The following is a 15,404-nucleotide window of genomic DNA, read 5'->3' as shown; positions in this document are numbered from 1 at the left end:
CTCTGACACCGGGTGATTCCTGACTGCCCACTCCTTCTTTGAACTCTGCCACAGTAGCCCAACACCATGTAAAACTGTTGGATATACAAGTGGCAATTCCTGTCAGGATATCTTCCAATATATAGCCATCTACTGCCCTGAAGAAATGGGGAAGAAATAGGGAGAATATAGCATATGTATCTGTGCTGTGGAATTCCTGATACCAGCTAAGCATTAGAGAAGTGACTGTAACATCTGCAATTGTGTTTTTTCAGAGATTCTCTTGAGTATAATGCCAAGTTTATGTTCCTCTGAATGACAAAGCAGATTATTTTTTTCATGTAACTAATAATATTCTTCTTGCTACCTGAACTTTTCTGCATCTTTGGTATGGATTTACAGCCTGCCCTCTTTCATTTCCCTTCTTATACCTCACTCCTAGCTACCTCATTTTCTCTATATGTTTCCTTTTCAATTTCCAATTATAGTTCCAGGTCTCTTCTTTTCCCCCACCTAGTTTTCACCAAGCATTTCCAAATTCTAAATTATAAACGTTGTCTCTCTCTGGTTTCTTTTTCTCTCTTGCCAGGCTATTTTGCACCCTTATTTCCCCCATATCCCTCAAATGTTGTTTCCTCTGTTGCTAAGTCTCTCTGTCCGCCATAGGTTTTTTATACAGTCTCCCTCCTAGACCTGTACCCTTCCCCCTGACTCCCCACCGCCCACCCCCTCGCTCCCAATTTTCCATTTGTTTCCTTTGCACAGTTCTGTGGCTCTGCATACACCAGCTACAACCTGTGTGAAGATGAAGGAAACAGATAGTGGCAATTGGCAGATGGTCTTTTTTTCTCTGATTTCTATCTGATGATACTAACATAGCAATGAAATATTAGAATTCTCATAAAAATTTACCATTCTTTAACAGCATGAAAATCAAGTCTTAACCAGGCTTAACAAAAAATCAGAATTCTACATCTTTCCAAGTAAATCTTCAAAGAAGAAAAGATAAAAAAACCCAAAACGTAAACCAAACCAAGTCAAACCAAAAAAAAACCCAGCAAAATAACTCACTCCAACTTGTGTTTTTTGCCAGGATAGAAAAAGAGGAGGTTACTAAGTGGCACAGATTGTGAACTGGTGGCTGAAGCTAAAGCTTAACAGATGTCCAGTGTTTGATGGGCCTCTAGCATTCAAATTACTCTCAGATTAGCCAGCACATCTCCAGTAATAAAGGAGAATAATGATTTCAGCTCTGTTATTTATTCATTTTACACTGAGTCTGAAAGCCATAAAACACTGTGCTGATGGATGTAAATTGTCTCAGACAATTAGCTCCGATTGTACAAAAGCAAATTTGAAGTCTCTCCAGTTTAATAAGCAAGATGCCTTGGTTTGCATTTCAAATATTAGTGAAGTAAACAAAAAGAGAAGAAAAAAAAAAAAGGCTTATAGTGGGCAGACAGATGTGTAATGTCCAGGGTGTGACTGGAAAGCACTGTTAAGAATATAAATCTGCTATGAATATACTTCAGCACAAATTAATACTACTGCCCAAATGCAGATTTGCCCATCCTGTGTGTATTCCTGAGTTATAATATTTTTTTTAAATTAGTAACACTGTTATTCTGCTTTATATAGTATTTCTTCATTTGATTGCTAGATCTAGACAGATTCGTGACATTTACAATTCCTTCACCTTCACTGAACAGTTACTCAGTCTCCTCAACAACTCAGAAAATCTCTCTGAAATATTCATGGCAGGTTTTTCAGTAAAAGAAACCTGAAGACTTCTACCTCTGATCGGTCAGCAAAGTCATTCAAACAAATTTTGACAATTTACCTTTGATTGTGTCAAAGAACCACAATTCAGTTTGGACACTTTCAACCTTGTTTGTAGATATTTCTCTATGTCTGCTTTTAGAGTTTAAGATTATCTGGGAATGCACCATGGATTTGAACCTGTATTGGGTTTGGTGTCAAGGTTTTGGTAGCAGGGGGAGCTACAGGGGTGGCTTCTGTGAGAAGCTGCCAGAAACTTCCCCCATGTCTGACAGAGCCAGCACCAGCCAGCTCCAAGATGGGTCCATCTGGACCCATCCATCAGAGGGGGACCCACGCTGGAGCAGTCTGTGCCTGAAGGACTGCACCCCATGGAAGGGACCCACACTGGAGCAGTTCATGAAGAACTGCAGCCCGTGGGAAGGACTCACATTGGAACAGTTCATGGAGGACTGTCTCCCATGGGAGGGACCCCACGCTGGGGCAGGGGAATACTGTGAGGATCCTCCACCAAGGAGGAAGAAGAAGCAGAGACAGTGTGTGATGGACTGACCACAGCCCCATTCCCCGTCCCCCTGTGATGCTCAGGGGGAAGAGGTAGAGAAAATCGGAAGTGAAGTTAAGACCAAGAAGGCAGCAGGGGTGGGTGGAAGGTGTTTCAAGATTTGGTTTTATTTCTTATTATCCTACTCAGATTTGAATGGTAATAAATTAAACTAATTTCCCCAAGTCAAGTCTGCTTTGCCCATGACAGTAATGGGCGAGCGATCTTTGTGTCCTTATCTTGAACCATGAGCCAGCCTCTCATTGTATTTTCTCTCCCCTGTCCAGCTGAGGAGGAGAGTGACAGAGAGGCTTTGGTGGGCACCCTGTGTCCAGCCAGGGTCAACCTACCACAGAACCAAAAGTTCAAGACCTAGTAAAGTGGACTCAATTTCTTAAGCATCATTGATTATTAATTTCATTCTTGCTTTGCTGAAATTTATTTCTCTTGTTCATCCTGAGAGGTTTGAAATTTAAGGAGGATTGAGCCCTGGTCATTCAGAAGGGAATTTAAAGGAAGTGTAGGAAGTGATGGCTTAATCAGTTTCAGATTTAAGATGTCCTTTACCCTTCTGGATATTAAAAACTTTGTGGTTGTATTTGTATAAATGAAAACCATGACATATGCACAGCAAATCTAAGGAATCCCACAAGCATCAGATTTATCGCCCTTTTGCTGGACTTGTGCAGCAGGTACATTGTGTTTCCAGCATACCAGGATGATGGCAGATTTCCTGAACAATGCTGTAGAAGCCTTAGCACAACCTCCTGTGTTACATGTCTAGTCACAGCAGCTCAATAGATCCTCCTTCAGTTTGCTCAGGGCTGTCTGTCCCATTTGACTGTTTCAGCTTTGAAGTTATGACAAATGGCTTCAGTGAAGTTGACATCAAAGCTGGAACAGTGGCAAAGGCTGAAATTGGATGAACTCTTCGGAAGGTATTAGTTTCCACAAAACTGATGGGAAAGTAGTGGGGATCTACATAGCACCAATTCACAGCAGTACTGCTAGCTATTATCTGGTACTCCAACTATGAGTGCTGTCATTTCATATAATTGGTCCCAAATTAGTGGGTAGATTTTTCAGTGTTGTGAGGGAGGAAAATATTGTGTGCAAGATGAAAATAAATAATATGCTTAATATAACACAAGTAATCAATAGAAGAGAAAGAAAATCATCTTAGGGTCACTTTTGGTGAACCTGACTTTTGATACCTAGACCACATTTACTTCACCAGCAAAAGAGAGCTGCAAGGGATAGCAAGTAGTTTTTGCAAAGAGACAGCAGTACCTGAAGCAAAAGACCTGGTTTCTCATTTAGCCTAAGGCCTTTTCCACTGCACTAACAGTGTAAATGAACTTACAGTGTGTGAAAATTGCATTTGCAGTTGTAGAAGAGCAAAATGGGCTTTTGTGTTTATGTCAGTTGGGTTCTCTTTCTCCATTTCCTGCTTTCCAACACATCTGCTATTGAGATAAGAATGGTCCTGAAGGACACCCTCAGTATGTATTGACAGCCCCAGTGTGTTCTGTTTTTTCCACAATGATTGCTTCAGCTTCAAGTTGGGTCCAAAACAATAGCTGTCTAAGAGGAGGCCTCTTCTGAGTTTCATTCATGGAGGTCAAGGTAATTAAATATATGGTTTGCTCAGCCAGTGAAAACTGAGAACAATGGATATGATTTTGTGCAAACAAGTGCAAATTGTGTGTTTAGAAGATACAGATTTTAAACACTATGCTTCTTCAAATTCCTAACTGCTTATGAATGGGCTATGGTCCTAGTTAGCTTTCTTGGTAAACCAAGTAACAACAACAAGAGGGTTTATGTGTAAATTCAGATTCAGCAATTGCCATTTTCCTGCCATTAGTAACATCTTATTTAAAAAGTCATTAAGACTGATACCAAGAATAATTGTTGACCATCTCTGTAAAAAATTCCTTCCAACCTGATAGTCTTACCTTTTGTCTTTTCTCCTTTCATCCACTACTGGCCAATACCACATTCCAGTTGTTCAGAAAATGAGATTAAGCAATTATGAGTTTGTTTAGGGAAAGACTGCATTTCTCCTCTTTTGTTTACCCTGTATTCTTAATTACTTTCGATTTCAAAATACAAGCTTTATATGGCATTACTAAGCTCCTACAGAATCTTCCTGAAGAGTGAAACAAACCATGCTTTTTCTTTTAGAGGAAGAAAGAAATGCCAAACTCTTTATAAAAAGTCTTGATTGCAGCAATGTCTCCTTTTCCTCTCTGTTCTGCTTTTATTCATAGAATTCAGGTTCTTTTTAAGATATGTTTTAATTTCCTTTGCAAAATCTGAGTCAGCTTCATCAGCTCAGTCAACTTTTGGCAGCCCTCACTTTATTACTATATCTCCTACCCTTCAATGTAGAACTTTCTTGCTGATCAACCCCTTTCTTCATTCCCCGTAGGCACTCTACTTACTCCAAATATCCTCTTTAAGCTGTTATTAATTGAGCATAAGATTACATATTTTTCATGTCTTGTGCAAAAAAAAAAAATTGAAATCACAGAATTTAACACATTTATTTAAAGCCAATATTATAGTTTAGCAAATATGGATATCTATCAGCATATCTGCACAATCCATAGTGCATACCAGTTGGTGTCAAAGCAGTAATTAAATACAGTGCAAAAGCAAATCAGGTCCTCCAAATGTTAATCTCATTATCACCTTCTCAGCACTGCTTGCCAGAAAGTTAACAGCCGTTAAAGCTCTGCTGCTCATCCAATCAGAATATTAAATTAATCAGTATGGCCTGACACAAATATTGCCAGTGGTGTTAATCCTTTGCTTTGTACATAGCAAATGGGGAAATAGGTGCCTGTCTGTGGAGCTCGATGCATTCTTATTAATATTTCAAATGTGCATCCCACTTTGGAATGTTTTATGTCATGGTGTGCGATGAAAAGTTTCTCAGAGACTGGAAAATGCATCCCATGTCTGGTTCCCAAGCTCTTTCCCTCGCCTGTGTTTTTCTAGCACTGGACATAGCTTGCTCTATTCTCTCTCTCTGTGCTGTCATATGATTTCCTGGCAAATTTTTAAAAAATGTGGCAACAGCCTATGAAATCAGATATGATTAGATAGATGTACCCAGACAGGCTCCAGCATTCAACAGGCATCTGTTGTACGGAGCCATCTGAGTCACAATATAACATTGTTCCTTTAAATACATTTTGGGTATCACAAAATCTATATAGGTTTTTTTTTTTTCTTTAAGCAGACAAACGTGTGAAAACAGTGGCTGAAAGAACTCTCCTGTGTTGTAAATCTTGGCTAATGAAAGACGTCATGTTCTCAGAGACTTGGATACTGTTCGACTGAGGCCTTTGCCCTGCCTTTGTTATGATAGTTGCAGCTAAGCCATGATCCTGTCAGAATTAATCATAGATAATAAAAAAATATTAAATGTACATAATTCCACCTTTCATGTTGATGCTTTTATTTATAAATAATGCACATCTATAAAGAGCATGTTTACAGCCTTCCAGAATTACAACTCTGTGTGCACATTCAGATGTGCATATGGGTATACATGGATGTATATATACATGAGACTACACATATATGGGAGAATATATATACATGTATATCCATGTGTATAGAGCTACCTAAATATCTTTGTATGTGCATATCTATATAAACACAGAATATGCATACAGGCATATACTCATGCTCCAAGAGGAATAAATATTCATTGCTTATTTTAATAATTCATCATAATAAATATTTATATAACATACACAATGATGTGTTGTGGTATAAATGTTTCAGTGGCATGAGTTGGGGCTGAATACATTATTTATGAGTGACAAAGCCACAAGTAAGTCATGCAGGTCAGCGATAAAATCCTTCCACTTCTTTCTCATAAATTTCTCACATATTATCAACAGAAGAATTACTTCTCAAATGTGTAGAACTATTAAAAAACTATTTATGTTAATTTCCTTTATTAATGCCACTCCTTCTGACCTGAAAGCATTTAAATTGACTACAAAGACATACATAAATTTAACATTTTAAAATTTGGGGATTTTAGTAAAATCAAACTCAGTTGTCATTCATTAACAGAGAGTAAAGACAGCATTGAAACGAAGATGTTATTACACCCAAATTACCTATAACATTTTGAAAGTAGACCTGTGATGCTAAGAACAAGAGGAAGAACACAGCCCAATGCAGAGCAAAATGTAACAAAATAATAACAAGATTTCCAGGACCCAGAGTCAAACATTTTGGGTTTTTTTGTCAGGTATAAGTACTGGAAAAGCTCCATATGGAACAATCTCTTCTTTGGTAGTAGGATTTTCTTTTTTCTTACTTAACAGACCATTGTGTGAAGCTGTTCAGAGGTGCGGAATATTCAATGCAGTCTTAGAGGAGATGGAATAGCGGCAGGAAAAAGATGAGACAGTCAAAGGTAACTGATAAATTGAAGAAGCATGAGATGAATTTTATTTATAGCATGGTTATCATATGACTACACAATTTATCTCATTGCTATTGCCATTACTCGTGTAATAATGTGCATTTGTTTGCTTATTTTTACCTCTGTCTTTTCACTAGTTTGGGTACAAGGTGCTTTTGTTTAGGTCCATAATATATTATTAAAAAATGCACACAATGTATCTTTTCCTATATCATATAATGCCATGGTGATGACAGAAAATGACTGGTATTAATATGGATAATTCTGGATAAAAAAGGCATATTTATCAAGAAGTGCTCAACCTGGACAAATAAGCAAGTACAATTTTGGAAAATATGACTGTATGTGGATAGTTTTCATATAGATCTTTTATTGTGATGGCTTGGAAAAAAATCTACTTTAGAATAGTATGGTACTAAAAAATTCACTGTGAATAATGCTTCTGTATATTTTTCCATGTATATATACACACATATACTTTGTCTTTAAAAAAATATATATTTTTATTACATGATCTTTTACATCTGTTGTTTGGAAGAGGGAAAAGAGAAGGCACCAGGCAAAACAATGTTTTTCCTCTGTCACATTAGCAAACAACTGCTGATACCAATACCTTGCAACCCCCTGCAACATAATACCAGTATCTCTTCTTCCAAGCCCCTAAGCCTAACTGTGCATATTTTCATTAATTATAATTTGGAGGAGATGGAGAGTTTCTTTGAGGTGACAGACAAACAGCAGGGTATCATGAATATGTATTGCATGTCTGAGAAAATAAATTAACAGGGGCCATCCACTCTGGTGACCCACTTAGGCTGTCATTGATGAGTGTGACAGGAAGGTTCTGTAAGAACTGAATTTGCATGACAGAATTTTCTCCTGATCAACTAATTTACCCTATGCATTTAGATTATTTTAAGCACTACATGGCAGTCAGATAATTAATCACTAAATCACCAATAGTGACATTAAGGTACAAGCAATACATTATTGCTGATTACCACTTAAAACTCTAGCTTGTCGGGCTTCGGCTTAAAAATTGGTGTAATCTTACACTCAGTAATGAAATATATCATCTGATACATTCATAAGGTTAGATGTTTAGGGAGAGAGCTTGATATGCCAGAAATAAATGTGTTTTCTTGTTCTTTATGACAAATACGCACAAATGATGGAAATCCCCACAGAAGTACTTGGTTGTCGCCAGTTATTAGATTATTATATTAAAAAGAAGTTCTATTAAGTTTAAGTGTCTAAAATTCCTAGAGTGAAAATGCTTGTGTGCATGCACATACATCTGTATATGTATAAGCATATAATTATGTGAATAAAACAACGTTTTCTGTGGCTTAGGTACCTTCAAACAACTTGTGCATTTTCAGCCAAATACACCTAAACATTAAGATAATATAAATAATTATTGAATTATAATAAAATACATCTCTAAAAATATGATAACATTACAATGTGTGCTTATATTATGCAGCAGGAACACAAAGGTGGCACCTTCCTGTGATGTAGACTTTTACTGATTCATGTTAGATTGATTCAATGCCTGAGCAACTTATAAGAGTCTCTCAGTCACTTTCTTAATGAGAAGAGATTGTCCTTAAAGTTATGCTTTGAAGACCAGATATAAACTGTCATGTATTTTAAGAAATGCATCAATAAAGGCATGTAAAAAGTAAAGTAAAAAAGGCTACCTGGTCTCTTAACAACTCAAAAGTGAAGAATAGAATTTTTTTTCCTAACAGACATACAAAAAGTCCTCTACTCTAAAAACTCACCAGGCATTCCAAATCCTGTTAATCACATAGGGAATGCACACAAAGAGCCTATAAAACCTTGTTTTGAAAAGTGGCAGAAAACTCTTAGAGTTTACATGTTTTTAACTGACTTTACACTACATGCTTTTAATGACAGCAGAAAGATCCAGCACAAAGTTCTTTAACCCAAGAGGCCTCTGACACTTTTAGAAACTTAAGCTTCTAAGTTGGAGAATAATACATTAGTGTTTGAGATCTGCTGTCTTTAAATATCTATGCTTGCTTGTAGTCAAAGAAACAAGTCAGGTCTAAACCTATTTATCCTGAGGTGCACTTGGCAAATCACTTGTTTGCAGCTCCCTCACAATGACCAGGAATTCATCAGTCCATGAATGTGTCTTGGGCCCCTTTTGGAGACATCCACTTATTGGGACATAATGGACTGGGAAAAATATAATCCATCTCGTAGCCAAGGTATTTCCTTCTACATATAATTAATTAGGATTTTTTTCCCCAAACAACAGCCACTTCTGACTCTGTTTGGGCTTTTTGAACAGTACTGAGAATGTCTCAGAAAGCAAAGTTCTGCCACTAATATTCTTTATAAATCCCCCTTGACTCCTATCACTGAGCAATTTCTTGTAAGGTGAGCTGCAATTCTATCTTAAAAGCTTATTTTAGTTCCCAACCAGCAGCTAGTTTAAGTGACTAGAGGAGCACAGTAAGGTGAGGCCATTCAAGTCATCAACTGAAATACTCTGGAAACTTAGAAAGTTGTGTAGGGTTATTTTGTTCAGAAACTCTGGAAGGACTGCTATTCACAATACACTCTGCAGGCAACAAAACTTTTCCTAGAAGTCTCTTAAAATCTAGGTTTAATAAATAAAGTGGTAGCTTTCTTGTGCCACCAGCAGAGAACAGGAAAGTCTGATGTCCTAGGAAACTGAGACAGATGCTTCAGGCTCTCCACAGTGTAAACCCTTGTACCCTGGGCTATGGAGGTAAGCACACAAACAGTAATCAAAGTACGTCTGCTGATCTTGCAGGAAGTTCTCTACCTGTACCTACTTTTAGAGACTGGTTTATCTCAACATGTGTCAGCAAGGCAAAGCTGTTTCTATGCTGTTACTGTCTGCAACTAATTTTCACATGTTTAGAGGAAGACTCTCCATGTCCTAAAACCCAAATTGTACCTATTGTCCTATCATTAAAGTCCAAGGATGCCTTATCCCAGGTTCAGATCAAAGCTGTTCTTCATACATAGCTATGAAGATCAGAGACTGTGAAACAGAAGCAGGTTTCCCAGGCAGTGCTAAAGCCCAAAAGGAGACAGAAATCATGTGATCCTTAGCCCATTCTGACCTAATATATATTAGACCAAAAGCAACTTAAAATCCATCGTTGAATAAACTGAAGTTTGTGATCTTGCAAAATATTTGTTCACATCATGTATGTTACTGTGGCAATAACAAAAACGGTTGAAACTGATATAACTTGCAGAAAGGAATCCAGATTGGTTTCAATAGAAAAGTGAGAAAGAACGTGTGAATCCAGAAATATAATCACAGGCTCATATGTAAGGGCTCCAAGAGAGGTGATGGCTTTATCCCCTGCTCCAAGTCCTGTATACACAGTGCACGTTAAATATACAGGCATTGTATCAGCAAATTTTACTGGGAGGGTAGAATCCAGGATTCATGTCCCACATCTAAGTCCATGCTTAAGCTAGTGGTCTCTCCCTGAACCTTCACAGCAGGTATGGAGGGTTTAGTTCTGTGACACCCTGCTCCCCTTTGCATTGCACAGAGTCATGTGCAGGGTCCACAGCAGCAATGGCAAATTCAGTCCCCCTCATACCAGATAGGATAACACCAGCTATTGCTGAGAGCACGTATCTATCCTGGCTCTACACCTTTTCCCCAACAGTAATACCATACTAATTCCCACTAAATTACGAATCCAATATCTGCCACTCTATCAGTCAAAAAAAGGAATTCCACATTTCCTGGAAAGCAGGAAAGAAAAAAGAATTCCCTGACAGCCTTGCTTACTTAGATAAAATGAAGATATTGACATTTGTTTGAAGTTTGGAATGCTAGCATAAATCCTCCTATTTTAGCAGGATTAGTGGGCAGAGTACTCATGTAATTCAAGAAATTGAATGTGTACAATTCACTACGTTTCAAAGTGAGGAAACGGGATATGAGTCATTTTTAGAGAAGACTGGTTTGTGAGCAGAGATATAAGAAAAGAGCATGTAGCATGAGATATAAAAAGCAAGGAAGTCCTTTCATAATTTTTTTTTTTTGCTTCTCTTTATGCCTTGATGATGCCTTGATGCCTTAAAAAAGTAGTCTGCTCCTGGAAGGATATTAATTTTGACCAAGTAATTTTGAACAATGTCATCTTGGTAGAACATTTTTTTTTTATTATTCTGTTCAAATGTATTTTTCTTGATTTATATATATCCTTGAGGGTTGTCTGGATTTTCAAGACTCATCTAGAAGGAAAAAGGCTATGGCCAGTAAACAACTTAATGAATTTCTTCCTGCAGCTAAACTTGTGTGGGGACAAAGGCCCTTTGTAACCACTGTTTCTCATATTTAGGATTTAAAAAAAACACATAACAAAAAATGGGCTGTTTTCTGCTCATGAGTCAATATTTTTCATTTACAATCAATGGAAAGAGTGGATTTTTTACACCAAGGGTTTCAGGGGGAAAAGCAACTTTTCTATTTTCCAAACATTCATAATGTACAAACTACAAGTGAAAAGAGTTATTTGCATGCTTAACTTAATCATGTGAATAGGACTGTTCAGTAGATGTACACGTGTTTGCAGAATGGAACCCCAAAAGACCAATCTTAGTCCCAGCGGAATTAGGAAAGGCTTTACCAATTATTTCAGTAGAAGCAAGATCATGACATGACATATGAATGAGAATTGATGGTTTAGAAACACGATTGTTTTCAGAGCAACTGTTTTGTACGCTGCCAATTTGTCCAGCTCCCTAAGGTCTGAGTCCCGTGATTCCCTGTCTTCACCGCAAAACCTACATATTGCTTCACCCTTACAAAAAGCAGTGAGATTAGCCATTTAGTTTGGGAAGCAGAGTTTTTTCTTAATTCTTAGCAGAATAATTTAGCTCAATAATTGTTTAAAACGGATAATAATAACTCTTCATATTAAGCAAGAACAGAACAAGAAACAAAGTGAGATTAACTTATAGTTGACTGTGAAGATGTCATGAACTAGTAGATAAATACACAGTCTGTGGGACAACTCAATCCCCAAAGAATTATTTAGCATTTAGTAAGCAATGATATTTAAAGGACAGTTTGTGGATGTAAGAAAAGGTACTATTTAACAAAATGCAGCCATCCATTTATTTGGACTCTTAAGTTTTTCATAAGATAGAGTCAGAAATACAATTCATTTACATCTGCAGTGCGAAGTACTCTAGTTGAACTTCCAGTTTTGCAAACACTCACCAACTCCTTTGCTGAGCTCATTCTCCACCCTCCTTTCTCATCTCCTGCTGTTGGTTCCTTTTCCTTTCCCTGAATAAAAAAAAAAAAAAAAAGAGAGACTGCAGAAAAGAATGACCATGTGATTATATAATGATATTAATGTTGGGCCAAGCTTTCAGACAAAGCATGTAGACTCCAAATATTCCATTTGCCACAGTAAATAAGTTTATTTTTGGGTGTTAATAGGTTGCTTTGCCACCTAGGATCAAGCCACATCTTTGCATTTCAAGCTCTGTTCATGTCTCCCTGAAGTCCTTTGCCATTTATGTTATCAGAGCAGTAACAAAGTGAAAAGCTTGATGACTGTGAATTCAGATGAATTCTTTGGAAAATACAAGATGGCTGAAGGGCTGTGAAGGTGCTTAAGGAAAAGACTGAGGAATGATCTGTAAGCTTTTCTTAAGATGACCCATTAAGGGAAAATCTAACTGGCATCTCCCATCTTCATAAAATATCCAGTAGGTGAATTCTTAATGAATTATGGAGACATAGATGACTACTTTAGGTGCAAAACCAGCCATCAGCCTCTTCGCCACCCTTTGCTTTTTTAGCACTTCATGATAGGGAAATACTTTGAAATATTCCTCACGCTCATGTAATTCTTCACTTTGTTCCCCTCCTTTTCTTTCCCTTCCTTTGCATCTACCATAATGGAAGTTTCCACTTTTGCTGCTTCCTCATCTGGATTTTCCCTGTTCTGCTTTTAAAGGTATCTTCTCTGTTTCTCCACCCCTGCAGTCTGCATGTCCTCAGTCTCCCTTTCTTCGTGCTGCCAGCACCCCCCACCATCCATCCTGCTTGCTGCCCTCTTTGCAATCCTGCAAGCAAATCCCCGGTTTTGGCAGCAGCTTCCTGTCTCAGCTCTTTCTCTCCATCTAGCAGCAAGGCACTGCCACCTGCAGCGAGCAGCTTTGACAGTGACAACTGCACAGGAAACGGGAAGCAGCAAAATCTGGCTGCTGAGGGAGCAGCAGCTCTATAGATTTTGGAGATTTTTACTTTGGATTAGGAATCAGCTGTCCTACATTTTCTTAAATCCATTCTTATTTGATACAACATAAAAGAAAGTGTGACTTTTGCAATGTTTAAACAGGAGATGGTAGTGGAATATCCCTTGTGATACAAGCTTAAGTTTTGTTACATTAAAATTACAAAGTTATGTCAAAGTCTCACCAGGCTATGGATGGTTCATTGGACACTTAGTTTGCTGTCTGATCTGAACACAAGTTTATCATCTCCTTGTGTGCTGCTGTCTTTTGCAAGTGGCAGTGCCTACCTATGTCTGCCCGATTTAACATCTTCGCTTCTTCACAGGCACTGGAAAAGGATCCAGACAAGTTTGTACCCTGGTTTTAGGTGCTGCCTTACCAGTGAAAATCTGCATTAAGACGTACTCAGAGGTGTTGCTCTGTTGCTTGCAGGAGACAATAACAAGCACTTCAAGTTTGAAGAAATTCTCTTCTGACCTTTTGGGGACCATTGGCGACTACAGGAGCATTCAACTTTGGAGCCTGGAAATCTGTATTGATAAATTAAATGTGCTCTCTGGAACTGAAATCAACTGCCTGACATGTCCTATTTACACTATTAAACTTTCTTGGCCTTCAGAGTAAAATGGTTGTATTCATGTCTCATAGTGAGAAGATGTCCATGGCTAATGCCGACTCCTGAACTGCACCCAAGCATTGTTTCTGAAAGTATTCCTTATCCTGGGCCAAGTCTGTGCCAAAGCTGTTCTAAAAACAGAAGTTTTGACAATGGAATTGTAGTCTTGGAAGGATCCTTTGCCAATTTTTACTATACATGATGCAGTCTTTTATTATTTAACTGTTTGGAGCAAAATCTGGGTGCCTCAGACATGTTTGTTTCAGACTGATTTATTTCCTCTCTGGTGATACAATGCTTTTCTCAGGACCAGCTTGTTCTGCTCAAATGTGCAGACAGCTCAGCACCTCCACCATGGCTCCCCTCTAATAGAAATTCGGCTTCTCTCTGAGACAGAAAGCACATCACCCATCAATAGCTTTCAAAGAATAATAACCACTCACTCCCCTTCCATCCTGTACTTTTGCAGATTCAGTGCATCACAGATGCCAACTACTGCAGCTGAAGAGCTGAAAAGCTTGTTTAAGTGGGTGGACAACATGCCATCTGTATTGTGCACAGCTCCTTTGCCATGTCACAGCTTAGACCTGGACCTGCAGCTGACTTTACATTAATCACATCTCTAAGAACTGATTAGGCACATCTGGATATGGAATTATTTGAAGACAAGGTAGGAGAGCAGATATTGCCAGGGATGGACAATTAATGGACAGGGTAAGGGTCAATGACAGCACTGAAGAAGCAGGCAGCTCTGTCTTTTCTTTTCCAAACAGTGGATGTCATAGTATAACAGCTGTGGAGGGAAAAGAAGATAACTTGTGGGGACTCAAACCACAAAATTCATCAACTAGACTTACAGAAATTTCACAGCAGACTTTAACCAGATGAAAATAACTTGGTATCTGACATATCTGTGAAACACCAACATCTGTCAAAATTTTCTTTCACTGTTTCTGGATTGCTAAGAAATATTGAAAAAAAAGCTGTAGCTGAATTATTGCCCTAGCTTAATTCAGTCTAAGTTCATTTTTCCCTATATCTTGCTTGTGAAATCTAGAGAAGTCCCCAGGTCAAAACTGTTCTTGATTTTACTGACCTTAAGCCTGACAGCCAGATTCACAAACAGAAACAGGAACATTCCTAAAACTCAAACACATGCAATCACAGAAGTTAGATTGCTTCCTTAATGGAATGGCCTAAGTTACTCCAGCAGACAAACTAGTCCTGTGTGTGTCTGAGAAATTATTTCAGCTCCTGCAGAGACCTCTGCACTTCAGGAAATGTGGAGTTAGTCAAGCAATTATCGTTCAAGGAGAAAAGAAAATGTTTATAAAATTTAGAAGCCTATTAAATAAATGCATATTAATTTCATTTTAAATTCAATTAAAAATGGAGAAACCTAAAAACTTTCACTTGACTATAGAGCTGAGAAAAAGACAGGGAGGAGAATCTTTATTTCCAGTGCAAAACTGGCCTGGCAGCACAGTTATACATAGCATTTGTGTTGCCCTATGGGAACTCTGCTATATGTTACATGCACAGTATTTTTCTCTCGCTCTCCTTCTCCAGATAAGCTAAGTCTGAAGCAGTGTATAAATGCATACCTGGCAGGAGGCCAGGGCAGAGTCATTAACTGTGTTCTGGAAAAAGAAGTGTCATGTAATGTCTGACCAAGAATTATGCAGCTGCTGAAGATAAGAAGATTTTCCCTTTAAAAATCATGAGAAATTACTACAGAGTCCCAG

Source organism: Falco peregrinus, chromosome 7, assembly GCF_023634155.1.
Source record: "Falco peregrinus isolate bFalPer1 chromosome 7, bFalPer1.pri, whole genome shotgun sequence".
NCBI classification, from domain to species: Eukaryota; Metazoa; Chordata; class Aves; order Falconiformes; family Falconidae; genus Falco; species Falco peregrinus.
This window is presented reverse-complemented; position numbering follows the sequence as displayed.